Here is a 24,933-nt window from a genome sequence, read left to right on the forward strand (position 1 = left end):
GAACAGTTCCAAATACCAGTCAATATTGGTACAAAACCTTCCGGCTTGTGCTAGAAAGCTGAACACGAAGAGGAACTTCATCTTTCAGCATGACAGCGACCCAAAGCATACATCTAAATCAACAAAGGAATGGCTTCACCAGAAGATGATTAAAGTTTTGGAATGGCCCAGCCAGAGCCCAGACCTGAATCTGATTGAAAATCTGTGGGGTGATCTGAAGAGGGCTGTGCACAGGAGAGGCCCTCAAAATTTGACAGATTTGGAAAGTTTTTGCAAAGATGAGTGGACAAATATTGCCAAGTCAAGATGTGCCATGCTGATAGACTCATATGTTAAAAAAAAAGGGGGAAAGGGGATTGGGACTTTGGATGAAGAACATAGATAGAAAGAATTCAGTTTATTATATAAATTAACATACAAACGTTTAATCATGAGTAAGTGTATATCCAACCTTGTTATTATAATTGTATTGGATATGCACTTACTCATTATGCGTTTGTATGTTAATTTATAAAATAAACTTAATTATTTACCGGTATACCTACGTGCTTCACTCAAAATTCCAATCCCCTTTCCCCTCTTTTTTGACATATAGATAGGGATGGAGACAATTGACCTTACCAGGTCACCACCTCATATAAAGGCCCAACTGTTCTCCTTTTTCTTATAGCTGATAGACTCATACCCAAAAAGACTGAGTGCTGTAAAAAAAATCAAACGGAGCTTCAATAAAGTATTACTTTAAGGGTGTGCACACCTATGCAACCATATTTTAGTTTTTTACTTCCCTCCACTCCACCTAAGGCCCCTTTCACACATGCGGACGATATGTCCGTATTTCATCCATCCGTTTGCGGATGAAATACGGGCATACATTCATCCCTATGGGATAGCGGGTGTCTGCGGATGAACATCCGCAGACACCCGATTTCGTCCGCCTCCGCTACTGTCCGATTCTGCAGACGGAGGAAAATCCTATTTTTCTATCCGTCTGCAGAGCGGATCGGATGAACACGGACAGACGGTCCGTGCTCATCCGATCCCCATAGAGGAGAGCGGAGAGCTGACAGGGTGGTCCCTGCACAGTGTGCGGAGACCGCCCTGTCCGCCGCCGGCTCAGCGGGGACAACGAAGCGATCCCCGCTGAGCGAGCGGATCACGGGGCGGATCATTACTGATCCGTCCCATGTGAAAGGGGCCTTAAAGATTTCAGTTCGTTGTTCAACTGAGTTGTCAAAAGTCTTTTTGGGAATGTCTCTACCAGCTTTGCACATCTAGACAGTGACATTTTTGCCCATTCTTCTCTGCAAAATAGCTCAAGCTCTGTCAGGTTCGATAAAGAGCATCTGTTAACAGCAATTTTCAAGTCTTGCCACAGATTCTCAATTGGATTTAGGTTTGGACTTTGACAGGGCCATTCTAACACATGAATATTCTTTTATCTAAATTACCATTCCATTGTAGCTCTAGCTTTATGTTTAGGGTCGTTATCCTGCTGGAAGGCGAACCTCTACCTCAGTCTCAAGTCTTTTACAGACTTTAACAGGTTTTCTCCAAGATTGCCCTGTATTTGGCTACATCCATCTTCCCATCAATTATGATCAGCTTCCCTGTCCCTGCTGAAAAAAAAAAATCCCAATAACATGATGCTGCCACCATGTTTCACAGTGGGGATGGTGTGTTCAGGGTGATGTGCAGTGTTAGTTTTCCCACACTCATAGCGTTTTGCTGGCTTGGCTTCGCGCAAACTGACTTCTCATGGCTTTCTTTCAACAATGGCTTTCTTCTTGCCACTCTTTCATAAAAGGCCAGATTTGTGGCGTGCACCACTAAAAGTTGTCCTGTGGACAGAGACTCCCACCTGAGCTGTGGATCTCTGCAGCTCATCCAGAGTTACCATGGGGCTCTTGGCTGCTTCTCCGATTAATGCTCTCCTTTCCCGGCCTGTCAGTTTAGGTGGACGGCCGTGTCTTGGTAGGTTTGCAGTAGGTTTAACAGTGCTCCATGAGATGTTCAAAGCTTGGGATATTTTTTTTATAACCTAACCATGCTTTAAATTTCTCCACAACTTTATCCCTGACCTGTCTGGTGTGTTCCTTGGCCTTCACGATGCTGTTTGTTTACCAAGGTTCTCCAACAAACTTCTGAGGGCTTCGCAGAACAGCTGTATTTATACTGAGATTAAATTACACACAGGTGGACTCTATTTACTAATTGGGTGACTTCTGAAGGCAATTGGTACCACTAGATATTAGTTAGGGGTATCAAAATAAAAGGGGGCTGAATACAAAGGCACGCTACACTTTCCAGATATTTATTTGTAAAAGATTTTGAAAACCATTTAGCATTTCCCTTCCACTTCACAATTATGTCCATTTTGTAGTGGTCCATCACATAAAATCCCTACAAAATACATTTATGTTTTGGTTTCCAACATGACAAAATGTGGAAAATGTCAAGGGGTATGAATACTTTTTTCAAGGCACTGTAGGTAACCCTTGTAAAGGGTGTATGCGTCGCTTTATGGTGGTACTATATAGCATGCAGCAAAAAAGAAAACAACATCACACCAAGTACATTTTGAAGCAGGTTTCACTAAAGTCCCATATTAGCAAAAAAAAAGTTCCACCAAGGTCTTGAAAGCGTGGTGTGCTCTTTTTCAAGGCAACAAACAACTTGAAAGGTGACCTTGTCAACTTGAAAAAGAGGGCCACTGTGGTCTTGTGCAATGTTAGTGTAGCTTTGTTGCTGACATGGGACTTCAGTAAATCCTGTGTCAGAATCTACGGGTTGTAGTGATTTTCTCATCATTGCTGGGGTCTACACATGCTGTAACTGCGATGCAAAAATGATTCCTGTAGCTATGTTTGTTAGGCTGTATTGCCTGCTGAACGTGACCCATTCAGACGAAGCGGCTGCGTGCAGTTGCATACAATGCACGCGGTCTTGTGCGGTGGCGTGGGGTTTTCATGGGTTAAAAACAGGCGGGGAGGAGGCAACATAAAGCCTCCTCACTGTCTGTCAAATGCTGTGGACTGCCGTTCAGAGGGCACGGCTAGTGTAAACAATCCATAAGAGAACAGCCAGCTGGTTACTCTGTGCAAAGACTCGTACTTTCTCCGAGGTATTAAAAGACAATGTAATAGGGCCCGAAAATCCCGGCCCTTTTTACGTGCAGCTTTGTAATATTTTTATGCCGTCCTTTGTGCTCTGTGACTCTGTAGACACCGATATCCTGGATTCTTCTTTTCTGCAGTTACCGATGCACTGGCACCTACTGCCAAACACATCAGGCTCTGTCAAAGTAAGGGGCACTTATACATTAAAGTATTTACAAATGTTACAATTTGGCCACAAGTAGAACATTTTGTATCTTGGCAGAGCTCAGAGGACACCGGCGACAGAACGCTCTCTAATGGCTGGAAATCTTGTGTTAAAGTAGAACTAAAAGGCAAAACATTTTTCATTTTGGAAGATTATATAGCTTTTCAAGTTTTTTTATGCCATCTGTGGTCCATTAGGGAGATTTTGCTTCACTTCCTGTCCCATAGACAAAACAGGAAGTGAAGGAATCCCTGGTTTTCACCGGGTTGCCAGAACTACTCTCCACATAGGAAGATTTCCTGTTCTGGTGACAACCCAAAAGATGGGATATTCTTTCACGTTCACTCTTGGAGATAACACAGTGCAGAGCACTATATAGAACAAATACAGAGGCTGCATCCCCCTAACAGGGCACAGGCAGCAATAAAAAAAAAGGGTATTCTAATACCTCTGAACTCTATCCAAAAAATAAAGGTTTGGCCTTTAAGGCAGGGGTAGCCAACCAGCAGCTCTCCAGCTGTTGTGGAACTACATTTCCCATGAGGCATTGCGAGGCTGGCAGTTACAATTAAACCCAGGGGCATGCTGGGACTTGTAGTTCTGCAACAGCCGGAGGGCCCCAAGTTGCCTACCCCTGCTTGAAGGCATACGTTTCAAAGTAATCCTAAGAATAAACTAAAAACTGACTTACTGCATTAAAAATAGCTTATCTACACTTTGGACTTCTTTGCTTTATTTATTTCAGTTACTTATTTATAGGCAAGAAGAGCAAGGACTCATTTACACTTACCACCCCCCAACAGCTCCTCCTTAAGGCAGCAGCCGGAGGTGTACACATGTTGCAGCAACAATTAAACCCCCCCTGTCAAAGTGAAGTGAATGAAGCTGAACTGCAACCACCCCGCAAATACATGTAATGCATATGCTTGTGGCACAGTAGTGCAGCATTTATGGGGTTAAAACAGGCAGTGAAGCAACGTATCACTTCCTCGCCCCATGTCAAACACCTTTAAGAAGTGATCCAACCAATAGTGTAAAGGAGGCCTTAGAACCCATCAGGTTTTTATTGCCGTCTATGTCATTGCTGGGGAGAGTTCCTCTGCAGCAGCAAATCATAGGAAGTGCAAACATCTGCAGCGGTTTCCAGAACAGAAGGCGATGGGGTACCTTTTCTGGTGACATTACTAAAGAAATTTCACCTTCCTCACTTTTCCACTCATTGTTGGTCATGTCTCTGGGATAAGAATTGTGGGGGTCATTTTAATCATTTTCTACGCTCACATCTCTGCATGTACATCCGTGCATTGTTTGGAGTCACAGCCATGCAATGGTCCTGCATTGATGTACATGCAGGGATGTGCATGAAGATCCGTGAAGATCCTTGCAGCCGTCAGCCTGTCATTGATTTTAACAGGGTCACAGCATGGAACACCCGGTCCTCCCAGGTGGATAAACATGGCCCAATGCACAGGTGTATGAATCTATAGGTCCATATGAACAAGCCCCAATCTTGCAGTAGAAGCTGCAGAACATCACTGGATCCGTAAATCTGGGGAAGACAGCATCAGAGAGGAGGTGAGTACGGCAGCTGGAGCTGACCTTACAAGGATTATTATTGTACTGTCAACAGAGACACTACAACCCAATACAGGAGGATTCAGAGGGCTCTGCTCATAGGAGCTTACAATTTAAATTGAAAGGAAAGTGATACAATCGTCATTAACTGTAAGGAATGAGCTGATGGAAAATGTAAACGTACATTGCTTTCAGATACAGGAGGGGCAAGTATAAAGTGCATATGTATAATGATGAATATAAAACCACAGTTTATGTTGCCCCACAGGTATCTGGGAAGTCATCTTAAAATGTCAGTACACCCACAACAGTAAAATCAGTCTGTATATGCAGTAAAGCATGATTGTTATACTCACTGTGGAAGCTAAGGGATTAATCCTGCCCATTGTGTAAAAAGGCTTTCTGATCCTCCCCTTCTTCCACAGTACCCAATCCATTTGCTGATAGTACAGAGCCCCAAGAGGCACTCTGCACATGCTCAGTTTGGTGTGTATTGCTAGAGAGTTATTTTTTATTTTTTTGCACTGTCCAGACAGAGGGTCAGGGGTCATGCAGCCTCATAGGACAGTCAGAGTAGAATGAAAACTTCTCCTACAAGCTATAACCAGCACTCAGCCAGACACTGATAGACTACTACTAAAATAATTGCATTTCCATGTTCTGTGTACTGTGGGGAGACCAGATATTGTGAGTGCAGGTTCTGGGTTTAGTAACAATTTAATTGTTTTTTAATTTAATTTATTGATTTGCATCAATATACAGTGCATATACAGAATACAATATTGCAATAAACACACAACAGTTGCAAAAGTGTGCAAAAAAGTTTTCTCCCAGAGAACTGCCCTCTGCTTTTCACATAGGACAGCCCAGTGGTTGAAAAGCACTGAATTAGGCCAGCACATGATGAGTACAAAGCGGCTCTCCCAAACAATAGCACCACAGTATTGTACTTTGTGCTGCACACTGCTCCAAATCCACACAGTACAGGGAATGGATTCACAGACTGCATGGCAAAGCAGCTTTTGCCTGCACAATACCAGACATAGTGCTCTGCACAGCTGTTTTGCTCTGCAACCATGCAGAAAATGTTAATCCGGCCATGATAAGACACTCAGATAATGACTATAGGAAGTATGTACAACCTTTGCAAGCACAGTGTTACATCAGCTTCATGCAAAATATAAAACAAAGCTTGCACAACTGACAGTAACCCCAATAGCCATACTAGATGGATATCATGCGGGCCATAAATCAGCTGATTTCTAATGGAGAAGCATTGAGCAATGAAAACATTGTGCCACTGGGACCTGCTAAGATTCTGTTCCTATTTTGTCTGAATTCAATTTGAGATGAAATACCATCTCTCTTTATTCTGCAGAGAAGGGAACATTAAAAGAGGATTTTTTTTCTGCACTTTATATAGACATAAATGATTTGTTTACTGGCACTGCATATTTTTGTATTTAAAAAAAAAAAAAAAAAAAACTAAAAAAAAAAAAAAAAAAAAAAAAAAACCATGCATAAAAAGTCCCTTCTGAAGTTGCACAAATTAAGGATTATGTAGGATATTCAAGAAACTTTACTGTCCAATGAAAATGGGGTCCCTGGTATGAATTACAATCAGGACACTATCTGTATGGAGTTTGCATGTTCTTCCTGAGTTTGTGTAGGTTTCCTCCAGGTGCTCTAAAGACATGCTGGTAGGTCAATTGACTCCTTTCAATCCAAGATATGGGCCTTAAATAGTGATCGGAAGGGCACTACCCCTTTCTATTAAACTTTTTTTTTCCACTTGCGACAACTAAACCTACATAGTATTGCTGAGCAGACACAAAACAGAAGTTTGGGTTCCACTGTGCACAAACACTTTCTATGTTCTGCTCCTGCATTAGCTGTGCTACCAAATCAGGATAGCCAAAAGCATTTACCTGTGGTGGTTTGGGGCACCAAAGTACTGCACTCTCTTTGGCATGAAAGGCAAGTATAATGTGATAAATCATTGTACTATGGCTTTGCTCAAGTTGCTAAAATTGGGCGTCTCCCAACCACCAGCTCTTTCAGAATGCAGTGGTCACCTTGGCAGGCTTTATTTTGTAGAAGATCAGGCCTCCTCTGGACATTGATTTTGAATGCTCCCCTACCAGGATAGAGTCCACGGTGCAACCAGAATGGCCACCAAATAACTCGGGAACTAGACACTCTTTTGCACATACCTTCCAGTCCTGCCATTCTCCTTTACAAAAATTACACATCCTCTACTCCCTGCAGCCTCCTGGGACATTATTGTCATGCATCTCAGGAGGCTTCGGGACAATCTATACCACACTGTGCATGTACCATGGCACATAATCAGGGGACCAGCAGCAAGAACCAGGAAGAGACAGCCAGCCCCTCCATGTCAAAAAATAAAATAAATTGTGACAAAGGACCTGGCATGGAGTGGCAGATTATACCAGTCAAAGAAGCTGGATTTGCTGGGCATGATTTATTTTAAATTTTTTTGTATTATCCAGCAGATGAAGTAAGAGGGGACTCACTTTAATATTCTGCCTTATGGAAATTTGTTGGCTACAAATATGTACAATAGTAAAGATAGTATTAAAACTCTTTTCTTTTAAGGTTTGCACATGGTTTAAAATTTTTTGTTTTTTTCCCCACACAATACTAAAACCTATATAACTGCACAAAAATCTCACTTGCGTAACCCCAGCATGTAGTTACAGAGACCTGTGGATGGTCACAAGCCTGCAGCGGTTTCTCCCAGTCGCACGGCCCATCTAGTTTGTTCTCTTTGTGACCTAAAAGCAGCAACTGTCAGGGCCGCTCCTAGCTCATCCTCTCTCCCCAGACACGTTTTACCAGATTATAGAGAGACGGGAAAACTGACTAGAGCAGAATTTTCCTGGAACAGGCAGCTGCAAAACTACAAGCCAAGAATCCTTGCAAGTACAGAGAAACACATGCTGCCCTATCTACCCGCACGCCGCTCATTTCCATGGAAGTCTACACTTAATTAGATGGATTTCCAAGGAAACGTGCGCAAACTCAATTCCAAAAACCAGAGCATAACAAAGCAGCAAGGTAGGGGAGCCTGACCCACCAACACCCTAGAAAAACAAAACCCTCATTGTGATACACTCAGTTACATGGTTCAAAACTATATTTACAAAAGGGAACTAGAGTGATTTACCAACACGCCACTTTACTTTCAAAACAGGAAGCGTGCTGCTGAATATTACAGGAAATTGCAGAGTCAGAAGATAGCGAGTGCAAGTGCACAAATGTCCAACTCCTCCACTGTCGCTACTAGAATGACTAGATTAGCATTTCCCATGTAAGCCAATACTCTAAACAAGATGAAAGTTACCGCATAAAAAAAAAAAAAGTGGCAACAAAAACACAAAAACATGCACAGACACGTATAAATGTATATACAGTTGCAGACCTACAGAGGTTGCAAAGGGTGCTGCTGAATCGGGACTGCACGCTCACTGAACGTCAGCTACAACACTGCCATTCAGTAAAGTCTACAGGCCTCTCAACACTAGGGGACATTTATAAAAATAGAGCACGCTATGAACGATTCACTTTAGCCACATAACTAAAAATAACACAATGCTGGCAGTTATCAACCTCACAGAATATCAGAAACTTGCAAACTGTGTTATGCAAAACATGCCTTTAGAATAAAATGTTTAAATAAACTTAAAACAAAAAATAAATCAAAGTGCATTAGCTTTTTAAATATTGCCTATGGTTTTCTGCCTATTAGAGCTTCCCATAAGCCCTGCTTTCAGATCAAGTCATGCCATGCATTTGAACAAACGCAAAGGGTTCAAAAAGGCTAAGCAGGAAGTCCGGAGGTTGCAATTACTTTAGTGCAGTACGCAGCCTGTAGATGTGTAGTATGCCCTGGCATTTTATCACAGACAAATACTACAAATAAATAATATAAAAAAAATAAAAAAGAGAATGTTTCACTGCTGCCTCAAAAACCGTGGCATGATTGGCGCAAAGTCACAAAGGGGGGGTCATTAAGTAAAACTGGTACAGCTGTGCATAGTAACCAGCTTCTAGGTTTTACCCCCCGGGTTCACACCGAACGCAGCTTTGAAATAGCACCACTTCAGTGCAATGTCAAAGCTGCCAGTCAGTGCAATTTCGAGTGCAGCTTGCTGACATCTGTGCGGCTTCCTGCACAGATGTCAATGCAAGTCGCACATAAAAATTTACAAAAATAGTGCAGGAACCTTTTCAAAATCGGTGCAAGACGCAGTTGCACCGATATAAACAGTCCCATAGCCAGAAATAGGGTGCAACTTGTCATGCGACTTTGATCTGCAAAATTGCATGAAAAGTCATCCAATGTATTCTCAAAGCCTAATTAAACAAGCTGAAGTTAGAAGTGGATTGGTTATTAAGCACAGCTGCACCAGTTTTAGTAAATCTCCTCCAATGCGTATGTTTGTCACGTGTTGTATGGTCTTCACCATGACTGTTGTACGATAGGGGCATAGATCTGTAATTCTGTTAGGAACTGATACGGTTAGTCCTCTGTAAAAAGCCGTAGAATTTAATTTGAAAATGCATAACGGAGAGGACGAAGAATTGATTTTTTTTTTTTTCAAATGAACGAGATTGAATTTCACAAGCAGCTTTACAACCGCAGTTAATAGCAGGCTCCTATGGAACGCTGCAAGGCAGTATATAGGTCAACCAACAAAGAAGCAATGTAATCTTTAAACCTGTCTTAGCAAGAAGAACTAAAGTACACTGGATAGCAGTAAAACATGACACCACCCTTGTGGTACACAGCCCAGCGGTTAGGACTGTATAACCAGCCCCAGCACTCCCTAATTTATGGCGAGGCGTGCAAGGACCCCTCGTGCTGGGAAGGACAGCAGGGAGCACAAAGTCAATGCTACCAATCCAGCAGACAGAACCCACTGCAAGTTACAGTATGGGGACATAGAGACTGAAAACTACAAGACAAAAGCTCCTTTATGCCCCACTTATTGCTGGCACCACCAGGACAGAACTACCGTCATATCAGCACCTAATTAGAAAGGAAGCTCTGCAGTTTTTTTTTGGCAGTTGCATAAAATTGAAAGTTTTAGGCTAGCCGTTTAAGAAGTGTTGCGTCAACCTAAACCGAGACTAAAAATACAAGAACATTTTATTTTTAAGGGGGTCTCATGCATGATTTTTGTAACGCACTCAGGATCCGTAAAGTATACAGTGTGCAGCCAATGAAAAGTTGTATTGTATACAAGACTCACCAAGTTCCAGCAAACAGAGCCACCGCTGAGCCGAGCATATCCACAAAATGAGGAAGTGACAAGAAGCAAAAGAGGTGCAGAAACTAGACTACCCCGAACTCCCCTTCCAGACTCAGTCCAGGAACACGAGGTCCGCCCCAGATCCCAGGAACAAACGGCTCCAGCTACAAGGCGACTGTGTCCTCCCGAGTCTTGCTATGTGAAGGCAGAAGCTGGGTGCAGAGTGGAATGACTGCATGGCTCTGACTCATCAGCTGAGCTCACTGCTTGCAGCAACAACAAAACACACACAAAATCCCCAGCAGCGAGAGTGCGAGAGGGAGGGAGCCACTGAGCTGTACAATTACACAACATGCTGGGAACCCTCCTTCTCCACTCTAAGGAGATTACAGAGCCACCATGCAAACATCCCTTCACTATGCGTCCTGTCATCACTTCACTTTGTATCCACATTTCCTGCTCTATACGTCCTGCACCATGAGAGTAAATGTTCTCCTGCAATCGCCCTTCAAGGCCTCATTCACACGGGCACTCCCCACTTTTACCCAATCTAAACCCACAAGTAGCTCTGCAGGAGAAAAACAACTTTTTTTTGTATCCCAGATCACTTTATTTAGAGGTCTCTGCTTTAACCCTTCTACTGCCACTGGAGGGGTGTACACTCCACAAGATGTCAGATTTGGAATGAGAACAATCCAGCGGAAATCATGCTTCCAGGCTCCACTTTGCCCAGGGGGCCCAGGACCTGCATGCCAAGGGCCACCAGGTGGAGGGAGTCCAGCAAACATCTAGTTGTTGATCTCCCCTAGCTAGAATTAACCAGGAGACAACATGCAGAACATCACTTCCATTTCTGGTGACTCTTTCCCTGGTGGTCAGGGAAGAAGCTAACAGAGTGCGATCTGCGCTCCATTAGCTTCAATGGAAGCCAAGTGAGACATCAGGAGTCTAAAAGACCCCTGATGTCTAATTAAAGAGAAGTAGGCATTGCAGAGAGAGGGGAGACGACACTCAGATCCACACCATCTTAGATATTTGGCGCACACATGAAGACAGGGTGTATTGGGCGTTATCCATTGATTTTGGAGCTTTACTGAAGGCTTCGGCTAACTCCTGTCCTTCGGCAGAATATATATTGTCTGTGTTCCATTTCCGGAACCTAGCAGCTGCCGCATATCTATTGTCCAACAGCGTGGGACTCGAGTGTCTTAAATTCATATTGAACTTTGGCTGGCATTGGTCTGCATCCCCATCCTGACAGTTGCCCCATTTTGTCCTCTACATCAGTGGTCATCAACCCTTTCCTCAGGGCCCACTAACAGGCCAGGTTTGCAAGATAACTGAAATCCATCACAGGTGATATCATTTGCTGCTGCGTGATTGCAGTATTCTAGTCTGCATCTCCCCAAGGTAATACATAAAACCCGGCCTGTTAGTGGGCCTTGAGAACAGGGTTGATGACCACTGCTCTACATGGAACTACTATGAGTTAAACAATTTTTGACCGTACTTATTCCTACCCTCTACCCCCGACGAAGGTATTAAACTGGAAACGCGTCGGGTACCAGAGATTTTTATCCACTTTAGAGTACTAGTGTCATTTTCATATGTACTGTCACCGTTTGTTTTATGTTGTCTGTTATGTTGGTCACATGCATACAGTATTAAGATGCTAAACATATTTTAATGTTTGATCATTTGCTGTGATCTTGTAATAGTCTTTTTATGCAATAAAATTCTTTTTCTATACATATCAGTGTCTGTGGCCTTCAAAGTCCCAAACATAGGGGGTAAATTCTATTGTTCTACACAATCTAGGGATGTGGCCACTACATTGATTTTTTGACATGGCAAAGGCCTCTTTCTTTTCATTAAAGAGAACCAGTCTTAAAAGTGTTACTAAACCCAGAACCCTGCATTCACTATATCTGGTCTCCCACAGTACACAGAACATGGAAATGTAATTATTTTAGTAAATATAAACTGCTAAATACCTTTAAAGCTTGTAGGTGGAGTTTTCATTCTACTCTCTCTTATGGGCAGCACCGATTGGCCCTGTGCTGATCACATACACCCTCCCAAAAAAAACTCTAGCAATACACACCAAACTGAGCATGTGCAGAGTTCCCCCAAGGCTCTGTACTATCAGGAGATGGATTGGGGACTGTGGAAGGAGAGGATCAGAGAAGACAGGATCAAACTGCATTTACACAATGCAGAGGATTAATCCCTTAGGTCCCACAGTGAGTATAACAAGCATGCTTTAATGCATATGCAGACTAATTATACTGTTGTGGGTTTAGTAACACTTAAAAGATAAAATCACATAGGGGACTTTTTTCCACTATGCAATATAAAAAGTTTTTTTTTTTTTTTTTTAAAGTAATACCATAGTTACACCGAATCACAAAACAATTTACAGCCCTCTCCGTCCCTATGTGCACACACACGTGAACGTAAATGCACCCATCGGGGGCACCTACATACAAAAAATGTTTATTGTGATACACCTTACATATTGCCGTGCACACTGAAGTGACAGCAATAATTCTAGAGACTATTATTCATGGTTAGCTCTAAACAGATTATCTGTAAGGGCTTTTAAAGAATCACCTATGGAAACGATACTATAACGTACCAAAGTTTGAGGTTATTCTAGGCGTGAACAAATTTAACATGTTTGGTATCCATTTACTCAGTGCAACCACATCCGCGGTGTGCAGGTGTTAAAGAACGGATACTGCTGCCTCCAGAATTTGGGATTTTGTATTGCAATATGTCAAGTCGTCATGGCAGTTTCATTGATGTCAAAGGCGAAACTGCCTGCCAAAAGTGGCATGCAGAGTAAAATTTTCCCGCGCCAAGAGCCAACGCAGCCACGGCAAAGTGTACAAACCTGACAGGCCAACTTTTTTCTTCTTTTTTTTTTTTGCAGGTAGGTGGACATTTGAGGGATGATAAAAACATGGAACAGCCACCTGAATGAACTCAACTTACTAAAACAAAGCAGGGGATATTTTCTGATTTAGGAAACAAACGGCAAGAACATTTGCAGAGGTGCTAGCCAAACAAAAAAACAAAAAATTAGTTTATTGTTGTAAATGTTTTTTTTTTTTTTTTACCCAATACATTCTCTGCATTAAAGTAAAAAAAAAAAATAATAAAAATTTAAAAATTCAGCCCCCCCCCCTCCAAAAAATACTTACCTGAGCCCAATCTCGATTCAGCGCTGTACACGTCTGCCTCTCTCCCCCCTCTCTCACAGGCGCTTCAGCAGCATCAGGAGCCATTGGTTCCTGCTGCTGTCAATCAAATCCTGTGAGCAGAGAGTGGGGTGGGCTGAGCATTACTGTGCATGTCAATAGACGCACACATTGCAGCTCGGGATGGAGTCTGCACGAGTGCTCCCATAGCAAGCGGCTTGCTATGGGGACAATCAGAAGGCAGGCAGGGGGAGCTAGAAGCATGAGAGAGGGATCCCAGAAGAGGAGGATTGGGGCTGCTCTGTGCAAAACAAAAAAAATTATTATTAAAAAAAAATAGAAAAAAACCTGGTTGATCCCGCTGTTCTCCAACTCCACCTTCTGTCCAAGTCCTCAATTCAGCTAGGGATTTTGCAGAGTAGTGTTGGCAGCTCCGCACATGCTCAGTTTTCAGTGAGTGTCTATGCTGAGCATTTCCTTCCCATGACATCTGAGCATCCCATGTGGCTATAGGGTCACACATGTGGGGGTATACACAGTAGTAAAAGACAGCCCACTCCCTTCCTCCCTACTCCTCCATGCCCACAAACCAGCTAAATACAATGGGTGCAGGATATTTAAACTCATGGAGGATTCACCTGCCCCCTATTCAAAGACAGGCTGGAGAGGCTTGACACAGCCTGTGACTGGCAGAAATCCACCCACACCAGGTTATTGACGAAGAAGAAATAGAGATTTGATTTCAAATATATATTTGTATGACACTAAAAACAGTTTATCAAATTATTTTAATCTGTATTCCAAAGCCTTTTTTTTTTTTTTTTTTTTAACGTGTGACCAAAGGACTAGAAGCTCCTCACTGATGGGAACTGATTGACACTGATAGATGGCACTGATTGGCATCACTGATTAGGAGGCACTGGCAGGTATTGCTGGTTGGCACTGATTGGCATCATGTGTGGGCACACATTGCCATCCCTGGTGGTCCTGGTGGGCCTTCACGCGGGGGCTGCACTGATAAACAATCAGCGCAGAATCCCCCCTGTCAGAGGAGCAGCTGATCTCTAATGGGGGGGGAGGGGGGCTATGCAGATTGTTTATCAGTGCAGCCCCCCCCCCCCCCCCCCCCCCCCACCGAGGCCCACTCAGGACCACCAGGCCACGTCTGTTTACATTGTGATCAGCCGTGACGGAGACACTTTACCTAGATTGGAGTTGCGGTGCGTCAAACTGACATGCAGCAACAACGATCACAGGAAAACGCTCCTTCCCGGAAGCGCAAAGAGGCTTGTTGTCCTGACGTCCGATCAGGCTAACACAACCACTTTGCCGACATCATTTTGCTATATGGCAAGTGGTTAAGCACTTACGGACCGCTTACCGTCGTTATACGTCGGTACTTTGGAGGATATCGTTATGGCAGCAGCTAGCTGGTATCCTCCTTTTCAGCGGGTGGTCCGGTTTAAGATAAAAGTGGTCTCTGCGGCTGATTCATTGTAATAGGAATAAAAGTGACAGAATTTATTTTTTAAAACGGTGTAATAAAATAAATATGAATTTTTCTTTTAAATGCGCCCTGTCCCGACGAGCTTGTGTGCAGAAGCGAACGCATACGTAACTAGCACCCGCATATGCAAACGGTGTTCAAACCACACATGTAAGGTATCACCGCGATTGGTAGAGTGAGAGCAATAATTCTAGCCCTAGACCTCCTCTGTAACTTAAAACATGCAACCTGTAGAATTTTTTAAACGTCGTCTATGGAAATTTTCACCACGGCAAACTCAGCTGCCCTCTTTCCCCTGCAGCCAGTCCGATCTGTGAGCGCAGCCAATTTCCCTTAGTGGAGATGACAGCGGCAGCACCCAATAGCCGATTGCAAAAACAGCTCGGGTGAAGACACCTCTGGATTCCTAGGTAAGGGTTCTAATATTAAAAGCCAGCAGCTACAGTATTTTATTTTTTTCTGCAGGAGCCTGGAGCTCTTCTTTCAGTTTATTTCCTTTTTAATCTGATTTTTCAGAGAATTTTATGCTGTGTGTATAAAGTCTTTTAGTTTATAAAATAAAACACGGCATAGACCCACAAAATAGAATTCACAGAGCACTATGGGTTTTGTAAAGAGAGAGTACAAAAACAAACACGGCATAGACCCAAAGCAGTATGGGTTTTGTAAAGAAAGTAGTACAGCAGAACCTCTTTGCCTACAGGCTCTCTCTCTTTTTAACACTTTAGATGGCCCCTACTGAACCAGGAAGGCAAAGAGATTTATTCCTGTTTCTTATACACTTGTGCCAATTTCAGCTTGAGCTATTTAGCTGTGTAAACAAGTGACGGCAGTTAGGAATAGGTTAACATGAAATAAAGCCTGGGACTCCGCCTGCTAGCCGTAAATGTAAGTAGAATAGAAAGAAAAAAACGTTAAGTCCTGAACAAAAATAATATTCAAAAACACCACACATTTTTCTCAAACAACACGTATTTCCAGTAGTTTTGTTATACAATACAAAAATGAATAAGGATTTGGGTTAGGTGGCTGAATGTTCTCTGTTCATATTTTCTATATGGAAACAGGTCAAGGCAATAATACAATTACCAAAGATTCATTACGAGATCTCTGTGTGAGGCCTAAACATAAATTCACTTTGCATACACTGAATGTTACTAGTCAGTCACATAACTAACATGCAAACATTTGTGTGTTTCGGATTTAGTGAGCAATGTATGACTATTGTAGTACTCATTGTACATGTAGAGTGACAGTTACAGGATCGCTTCCCCTCTATGACAGCTCATTTCTGCAAGCCACGAGGTTTCATGGACAGGGCGAGTCTGCTATGCCTCTTCTAATAACAGGTCATCGCTACAGCAAAATGCTTCCACTATGCAAAACAGTCAATGGTGGATTTAACATCTGCACAATTCATGCAAAACAGTCAATGGTGGATTTAACATCTGCACAATTCTATAACCACTCTGTGTTATACAGAGCTGCCAACAGTTAAAACAATTTTCCAGGGACACCTTTTTTTATTGCCGTGCTTCCAGCAAACCACTGTGGGTATAGAATTACTTTAATTAGGGGTGGGGCATTTATTTAAAATGGGCATGGTACTACTAGAAGCATATTGTTAACCTATTTAATTTTAAAACATAAGAAGATTTAATCACAATAAAAAGGACAGAAACACAGCCAGAAGGTGCTGTTCATTAGAAAAATAATGTATTAATATTTGCACAGTCCACTTAAAAGCGGAGGTCCACCCTAAAATGGACCTCCGCTCATCGGAATCCCCCCCCTCCGGCGCCACAATTGGCACCTTTCAGGGGGGAGGGGGGTGCAGTTACCTGGATAATCCAGGTAACTGCACCCACTTCCGGGATAGCTGTCTGCGGAAAGGGGCGTAGATTACGCCCCTTTCCGCAACTGCCCGCCCCTTTGCCCAAGTGCCCCGCTGCCTGCTGGGAAACACACAGTTCCCAGAGGCAGCGGGGACCGTCCGGATTGCGCCGCGCGCGCATGCGCAGTAGGGAACCGGGAAATGAAGCCGAAAGGCTCCATTTCCTGATTCCCATACCCAAGATGGCGGCGGCAGGACCCGACAGACGACCTAGCGATCGGCATCGGGTGCTGACATCGCGGGCGCGCTGGACAGGTAAGTGTCACTATTTTAAAAGTCAGCAGCTGCAGTATTTGTAGCTGCTGGCTTTTAAAAAAAAAACGCGGAGTCCCGGTGGACTCCCGCTTTAATGTGAAGCAACCCTACAGCCCCTGCAGAGAAAGTATTATTGGGGGGGGGGGGTTCAGGGGGCACAGCCGGTTTCCCTTAGTGCAGTGATGGCGAACCTTGGCACCCCAGATGTTTTGAAACTACATTTCCCAAGATTCTCATGTACTCTGCAGTGTAGTTGAGCATCATGGGAAATGTAGTTCCAAAACATCTGGGGTGCCAAGGTTCACCATCACTGCCTTAGTGGATATGACAGCGGCAGCACCCGATAACCAATTGAAAAATCGGCTCAGGTGAAGAAACTGCTGGATTCCTGAACAGATAAAGGTTCTAATATTAAAAGTTCTAATATTAAAAGTCAGCAGCTACGGTATTAAAATTTTACTGCAGGAGCCTGGAGCGCTTCTTTCAGTTTATTTCCATTTTAATCAGATTTTTTCAGAGCATTTTTTTTCTGCGTATAAAGTCTTTTAGTTTAAAAAAAACACACACGGCGTAGACCCACAAAAACAGAATTCACAAAGCACTATGAGTTTTGTAAAGAGAGAGTACAGCAGAACCTGTTTGCCTACAGGCTCTCTCTTTTTAACGCTTTAGATGGCCCCTACTGAACCAGCCAGGCAGGGAGGCAAAGTCCACTTAAAGTGGTTGTAAACCCTTACAACCAACTTTGACCTACAGGTAAGCCTAGATTAAGGCTTACCTGTAGGTCCAAGAAATATCTCCTAAACCTACACGGTTTAGGAGATATTTGCCGAAAGACAGGCACCACTGTCTACGACGCATGCACGTCGCAGTTAATGGCGATATGCCGCGAGTGGCGGCTCCCGTGCGCATGCGCGGGAGTGACGTCATCGCGGCTTCGCTGAATGACAGCGGCGGAGCAGCGAGACCCACCGAGAAGATTGATGCGCCGGACTACAGGGGACAGCGGTGACTTCGCTGGCTCCTGTGTCAGGTAAGTGACACATAATGGACTACTATGCGGTGCATAGTAGTCCATTATGCTTTACCTTTGCAGGGAATGAAAGAGGAAGTAAACTCATCAGTGTTTACTTCCTCTTTAATAAATATATTTTCAACCCTAAAAGACGAGGTTGCGCCGAGTAACTAGATATCCAGGAGGAGGTCTTGTAATAGAATTATTGCTCTCCCTCTGGCGTGCATTTTCAAAAGAAGGTGTCCCCCCGTGTATGCGTTTACGTACATATTTGTGTATACGTGTCTGCTCTAGGTCAGTCAACTGTTGCCCACACTATCACTGGGTTGCATGTCCAGCTCATTGCTGAAATGAATAGTAATCAATGTGGTAGATGCCTACACTCCAGTAAAGGTAAGCTTCAATATTAATATCAAATCATTAACTGCCTACCGACTGGCTCATGCTAATATACTGCGGCAGAAGGGCTCGTACAGGCATATTAAAGTGGTTGTAAACCCTTACAAACCACTTTGACCTACAGGTAAGCCTAGATTAAGGCTTACCTGTAGGTCCAAGAAATATCTCCTAAACCTATACGGTTTAGGAGATATTTGCCCGAAGACAGGCACCGCTGTCTACGGCGCATGCGCCGTAGACAGCGGCGCGCAGGAGCACTGAGCGCGGCATTTCCAATAATGGAGCTGCCGCGCGTGTCGGCTCCCGTGCGCATGCGCAGGAGTGACGTCATCGCGGCTCCGCCAAATGACAGCGGCGGAGGTGCGAGACCCCACTGAAAAGATGGATGCGCCGGACTATAGGGGACAGCGGTGACATCGCTGGCTCCTGTGTCAGGTAAGTGACACATAATGGGCTACTATGCGATGCATAGTAGTCCATTATGCTTTGCCTTTGCAGGGAATGAAAGAGGAAGTAAACCCATCAGGGTTTACTTCCTCTTTAACATATCTGTATGTTGCCCTTTAAGAAGCAGCTTGGGGGCGCACGCCCGACGCAAGCTCCGCGAGTGTGATCATGGGTCCCGTGGACTCTATGTCCGCAGGGATACCTGCGATCGTCTCACGGAGAGGAAGAATAGGGAAATGCTGATGTAAACAAGCATTTCCCTGTTCTGCCTAGTGACAGTGTCACTGATCAGCTCTCCCTGTAATCGGGAGCGGTGATCGGTGTCGTGTCACACACAGCCCCCCCCCCCCAAGAATCACTCCCCTAGGACACACTTAACCCCAATGCCCCCTAGTGGTTAACCCCTTCACTGCCAGTCACATTTACACAGTAATCAATGCATTTTAATCGCACTGTATAAATGTGAATAGTCCCAAAATAGCACCAAAACTGTCCGATCTGTCCACTAATCGCTGCCATTACTAGCGAGAAAAAAAAATATTAGTACAAATGCCATAAAACTATCCCCTATTTTGTAGATGCTATAACTTTTGCGCAAATCAATAAACGCTTATTTTTACCAAAAATATGTATAAGAATAACGTATCAGCCTAAACTGGAAGAAAAAAAAACGTTATAGATTTTTTGGGGATAGTTATTATAGCAAAAAGTAAAAAAAATTGTTTTGTTTTTACAAAATTGTCGCTATTTTTTTGTTTATAGCGCAAAAAATAAAAACTGCATAGGTGATTAGATACCACCAAAAGAAAGCTATATTTGTGGGGAAAAATGGGACATAATTTTGTTTGGGAGCCACTTTGCATGACCGCGCAATTGTCAGTTCAAGTGACGCAGTGCCGAATCGCAAAAGTGCTCTTTTGCCAGCTAAACGGTCCGGGCAGAAGTGGTTAAAATAGGTAAATCAAGAAAAATAGGATGTAAAATATTTCATCAGGGGACACAACCAAAGGAACGCCATAAACTGAAGATTCTGAGGGTTCTAGCCGAGGATCAAAGTGTCAAAGGAACACGGGGAAGGTCATTTTAGTATACTTCCCATACTTTACCTACTATGGAAAAATTCAGATTCACGCTAAGATAAAGCTTCCCAAACACTGATTATCTGTGTACCACCCTGGGGAATCTACAGGTTTATTTTCACATTTGTATCATCTTTGGTCATTTGCACACCATGGAAAAACTACAAATAAAGTTGCCCAAACTTTGACCAATTCTGTACCACCAGTGGGAGCGTAGAGTGTTTGGGACCATCTGTACTATTGTTAGTGCATGTGTCTCCAGAGAGCAATGCACCATACAATGTTTACACGGCTACATCACTTCTTTAGCAAACGTCACATTACCTTCTCAAGAATTTATCAAGGAAAGAAAAAAAAAAAACGGCACTCCTATTTCCCTTACTTAGGGCTCTTTGTGTTAATCTCCAACACACCTGATTCCAGCACTTTGCTTTAGAGAAAAGACTCAATTCACAAAGCAATAATACAAGATTAAATATCTTTTTTTGCCACGCGACTGTGATTTCTGAATGGCGGAAGTGCAAGGTAAGGTAACCCATACTTACTGTAATGGACACTAACTTCTATAGGGATTTTGAGACTCCCCTACATGCCTCCGATGTGACATATATTAACAATTACAGGTAACCAAGCGAGAGAATGAAAGAGAGAGAGAGAAAGAGAAGAGGAAAAGAAAGCGAAAGGAAAGGTGAGGGAGGGGGAGAGGGGAGGAGAGAGAGAGAGGGAGAGAGAGAGAGAGAGGGAGAGAGAGAGAGAGAGAGAGAGAGAGAGAGAGAGAGAGAGAGAGGGAGAGAGAGAGAGAGAGGAGAGAGAAGAGAGAGAGAGAGAGAGAGAGAGAGAGAGAGAGAGAGAGAGAGAGAGAGAGAGAGAGAGAGAGAGAGAGAGAGAGAGAGAGAGAGAGAGAGAGAGAGAGAGAGAGAGGGAGGGAGGGAGGGAGGGAGGGAGGGAGAGAGAGAGAGAGGGAGGGAGAGAGAGAGAGAGAGAGAGAGAGAGAGAGAGAGAGAGAGAGAGAGAGAGAGAGAGAGAGAGAGAGAGAGAGAGAGAGGAGAAAAAAAATAAAAAAATAAAAAAAAAGAAAGAAGTAAAAAAAAAAAAAAAAGAAGAAGAAAAAAATTAGAATTATTCTAAAGGCCCGTACACACGGTCGGACTTTTTGACAACAAACATGCAAATGAGCTGTTTTGGAGCAACATCCGACTGTGTGTACGCTCCATCGGACAAACTTTTTCTGTTTTCATCGGACTTTTGTTGGCTGTGCGAACGGACAAACTTTCTGGCAACAAAAGTCCGATGGAGCAAAGTCCGACCGTGTGTATGCAAAAGCATCGGACTTTTGTACAAGGTACAAACACGCATGCTCAGAACCTATGCAAACGATCAGACTACAATACAGAAGTTGACCAAAGGTGGCGCTGGAGTCATTGAACGTCCTCTTTTGAAGTGGCGTCCGTACGTTGTGACGTCACCACGTTCGCGTTTGTTGTCAAAAAGTCCGACCGTGTGTATGCAATACAAACTTGTGGACCACGCCCTTTGTACAAAAGTCCACGGAAAAGTTTGTACAAGTCCGACCGTGTGTATGAGGCTTTAGAATTGTAAAAAAAGAAAAAAAAACAGAATTGCAGGGGACCCAAGTGAATGAGGCCTAAATCGTCATTCTGCCACTAGACTAAAGTTTCCTACATAAATCGTCAATACAGATATCCCAACAGCTTTAAGCCCCATACACACTATCAGTTTTTCTGCTTCAGATTTACCAAAACCATGTAGTGCAAGGGCCTGCCTGATTGCATACAAATTGAAACTCCTAAGGTTTGACCTCATATTATATGGTTTTGGTAAGGAAAAAACTCAGCAGAAAAACTGATAGTGTGCATGGGGCTTTAGGCCTCATGTACACTGCTGCAGCTAAACAGACGTTTAGGGAGAGTTGGGCATTTTTTTCAGCTGCTCCTGAACTCTCCTCTATGTTATCATATCAGTACATGTACACAGGGCCCTTTACAGTCGTTACTAGGCAGTTAAGTTTAGGGGCTTTTTTGGAATGCAAAAAAATGGGTTCAGAAGCCGAGTTTAGAGGCATTTCAAACGCCAAACGCTTTTTAAACGCGGTAACTCACGTTTTTCATTTTTGCCTTTTTAAAAAAAAAAACATGTTTTTTTTTTAAAAACGCTTCCAAATGCAAACGCGGCATGTAAACGCAGCAAAATGGATGTTTTAAACGTGGGTTACTATCTGTCAAGTTAAATCGTTCAGGAGAGGTTGTAAAAGCGTCCCGTGTACATGAAGACTAAGCCCTTGTACACACTGTCGGATATTCCGATGGAAAATGTCCGATCGGACTGTGTTGTCGGATAATCCGACTGTGTGTGGGCTCCATCCTCCGACGGACAAAGTTTTAGAGCTGGGCTATAAAACTTTCCGACAACATGATCCAATCGGACTTTGTCCGATTGTGTGTAGAGAATTCCGATTGGACAAAGTGCCACGCATGCTCAGATCAAATTCCTAGACCAAAGCTATTGGCTACTAGCCTGAATGTAGTCCCATCTTAACAAAATAACGTCATCACGTTACGTATGATCAGATTTTCCGACAACTTTGTCTGACCGTGTGTATGCAACACAAGTTTGACAAAATCTGACGGATTTTGTTGTTGGAATGTCCGACCGTCTGTACAAGGGCTTAGGGCATCAAATGCATTCAGCATCAGGACCACCAGTGGATACCCCTCACTTTGGAAAACATTGACTTTTGCCTATATCAGGGATTTCCAAATATTTCAGTATGAGGGCCAGAGCTTATATTTTAAAAATATTTGTAGGATGACAAAAAAAAAAAAAAAAAAGTTGTCAATAAAATTAGTCCCCCCCCATTTCAGAATCTCAATCATAATTCCAGGACAGGAGCAGGAAGGCAGAGGACGCTCTGTTCTTCTGTGGGATGCCAATTTCCGTCAAGGTAGGAAACCCGTCAAATTAGGTAACGAAAGTGACGTTCCGTCAGCTGTGCATGAGTTTTCCAGCCCTACCAGGTTTGCTAATGTGACAGAACACTTGCAGTCAGAAGGCGGCAGCGGACATCTTACTACACCCAGCTATGTTTTGAATTTCAGCAATAAAGTGAGCATATATAAATAAATATAGTATATTGACATCTGTGATGCTGTTTGGATGTTACATTTTGAAAGAAGCTGGATGCCATCAGTAGGAAGGTGGCGGAGTCCATGTTGGTACACCTCACACTGCTCAGCTCTAAACCTTTTTTTTTTTTTTACATAAAGAGAGCTAAACCTTTAGTCTTTCGAAATTAAACATCCAAACAGCATCACAGATGTCAATATACTATATTTATTTATATATACGCTCACTTTATTGCCAAAATTACTCTGAAATTCAAGACATGGCTGGGTGTAGTAAACTGTCTGCTGATGCCTCCTGACTGCAGGTGTTCTGTCAGATCAGCAAACCTGGTAGCTGGAACCTGAGGAAACGACACCTCCATTACCTAATCTGACAGGTTTCCTATTCTGAAAGAACACCGGCAGTCTTACCAACCAATTGGAATGATGACATTGTAGTGGGTGGTATACCGCTTACTCCAGCTCCGGACTAGATGTGGATATGCTGATATGCATCACAAAAACATATCCCTATTGATTATCCCTATTGTGGCCCACAGGCTGTAGTGTGGAGATCCTTACCTGATATATATTAATGTATCACAAAAACAAATCCTTATTGATTGTAAAAATCAGACTTGAGTCTATAAGGCTCCATTCACACTTGTGCAATTTGGACATCAAAGTCCCATGACAAGTCGTTCCCCGTATTTTCCAATGATAACCATTCATAGATGTACATCTTAAAGACGCAGAGACTTCAAAAGTAGTTCCTGCACTACTTTGGTCTGAGTTTCATGCAACTTGGGGGCCATAGACTGCACTGTTAACCCTTAAAAATTGCATGAAGGTCATACATGAATGTTACAGAGTGCAAGAGTTGTGCGACAGTTGACCAATAGGGATGAGCTCAGGCGTGTTCGCATGCTCCACGTGCAGAGCCCACCAGGAAGTCGGCGCAGCGCTGCGCTAATCATAGGCAACGAGACATTGCCTGATCTCTGCAGCCGCACATCGGGGCAATGTCTCACTGCCAAAGTCCGAGCCAAGTTACACCCATCCAAATTTGCCTCAAAGTTGCACTCATGACTTGCATTGCAGGTCATGCAACTTTGGAGTCGTACGAGTGTGAATGGACCTAAATATCTGCACTTTCCTTCACAATTACAGAATAAATCTAAGACTCTTGTCATAAAGCCACAAAAAGATCCAAACAAACAAAAAAATTGAACACTCTAAAACAAATTGCTTATGACGCATTCATGTGTAGGTAATAAGAGCGTTTGCATCAAATGTTCTTTTCATACTGGAGAGAATTACAGGTTATTGAGGTTATGTTTTCTGTTTGTGCTGTCGGCTTCTATTTCTATGTAAATTTTAGATTTTATTAAACCTCTTTATCTGCATCCTGAATCCACAAAAACTGCACTAAACATTTCCTTCCATCTAAAAATCTGCCAATTGAAATGTTTGCAAGTTGTCTTCACGATACCAGCAGGCTGAGACCTGACCTAGCTTGCAGGCAGAAAGCGACAGCTGCTTTTCTCTGCTTCTAAAGTATACAGTACGGAGATTTATCACATTTGTAGAAATCGGGACCCTTATTTTGTGATATACTTGGCCATAGTCCCACAGTTTCATCAGGGCGACGCTGATTTTTAGTATGAAATATCTCAGTGGCGTTTCTCCATAGACCTCAGTCTATTTATTGCTGGTCTGTGGTCACCTCACTGAGTGAGAACAAACAAAAATGATTAATAAATTCCACGCTTCCTATTTTTTTTATTTACAAAATGTACAGCTTACAACTTTCAGAGCTCTGAAAAACAGTTCA

At 43.1% G+C, this 24,933-nt stretch overlaps 1 protein-coding gene across 2 annotated transcripts in view; it reads right to left on the bottom strand.

Annotated features, from left to right (window-relative positions):
* The window catches only part of MIDEAS (mitotic deacetylase associated SANT domain protein), a 137,258-nt gene that overhangs the window by 80,129 nt on the left and 32,196 nt on the right, over positions 1-24,933 (bottom strand). The window contains exon 1 of one of the 2 annotated variants that reach the window (XM_077464547.1): positions 10,179-10,489. The exons of the other annotated variant lie outside the window; for it this stretch is intronic. The gene's annotated coding sequence lies outside the window, so the exon portion shown is untranslated. Of the gene's footprint in view, positions 1-10,178; positions 10,490-24,933 lie in introns of those variants that run through there. 2 annotated transcript variants of the gene reach the window in all.

This window comes from Lithobates pipiens, unplaced genomic scaffold (genome assembly GCF_037356315.1).
Source record: "Lithobates pipiens isolate NorthernLeopardFrog02 unplaced genomic scaffold, aLitPip1_a1.2 Scaffold_30, whole genome shotgun sequence".
NCBI lineage: Eukaryota > Metazoa > Chordata > Amphibia > Anura > Ranidae > Lithobates > Lithobates pipiens.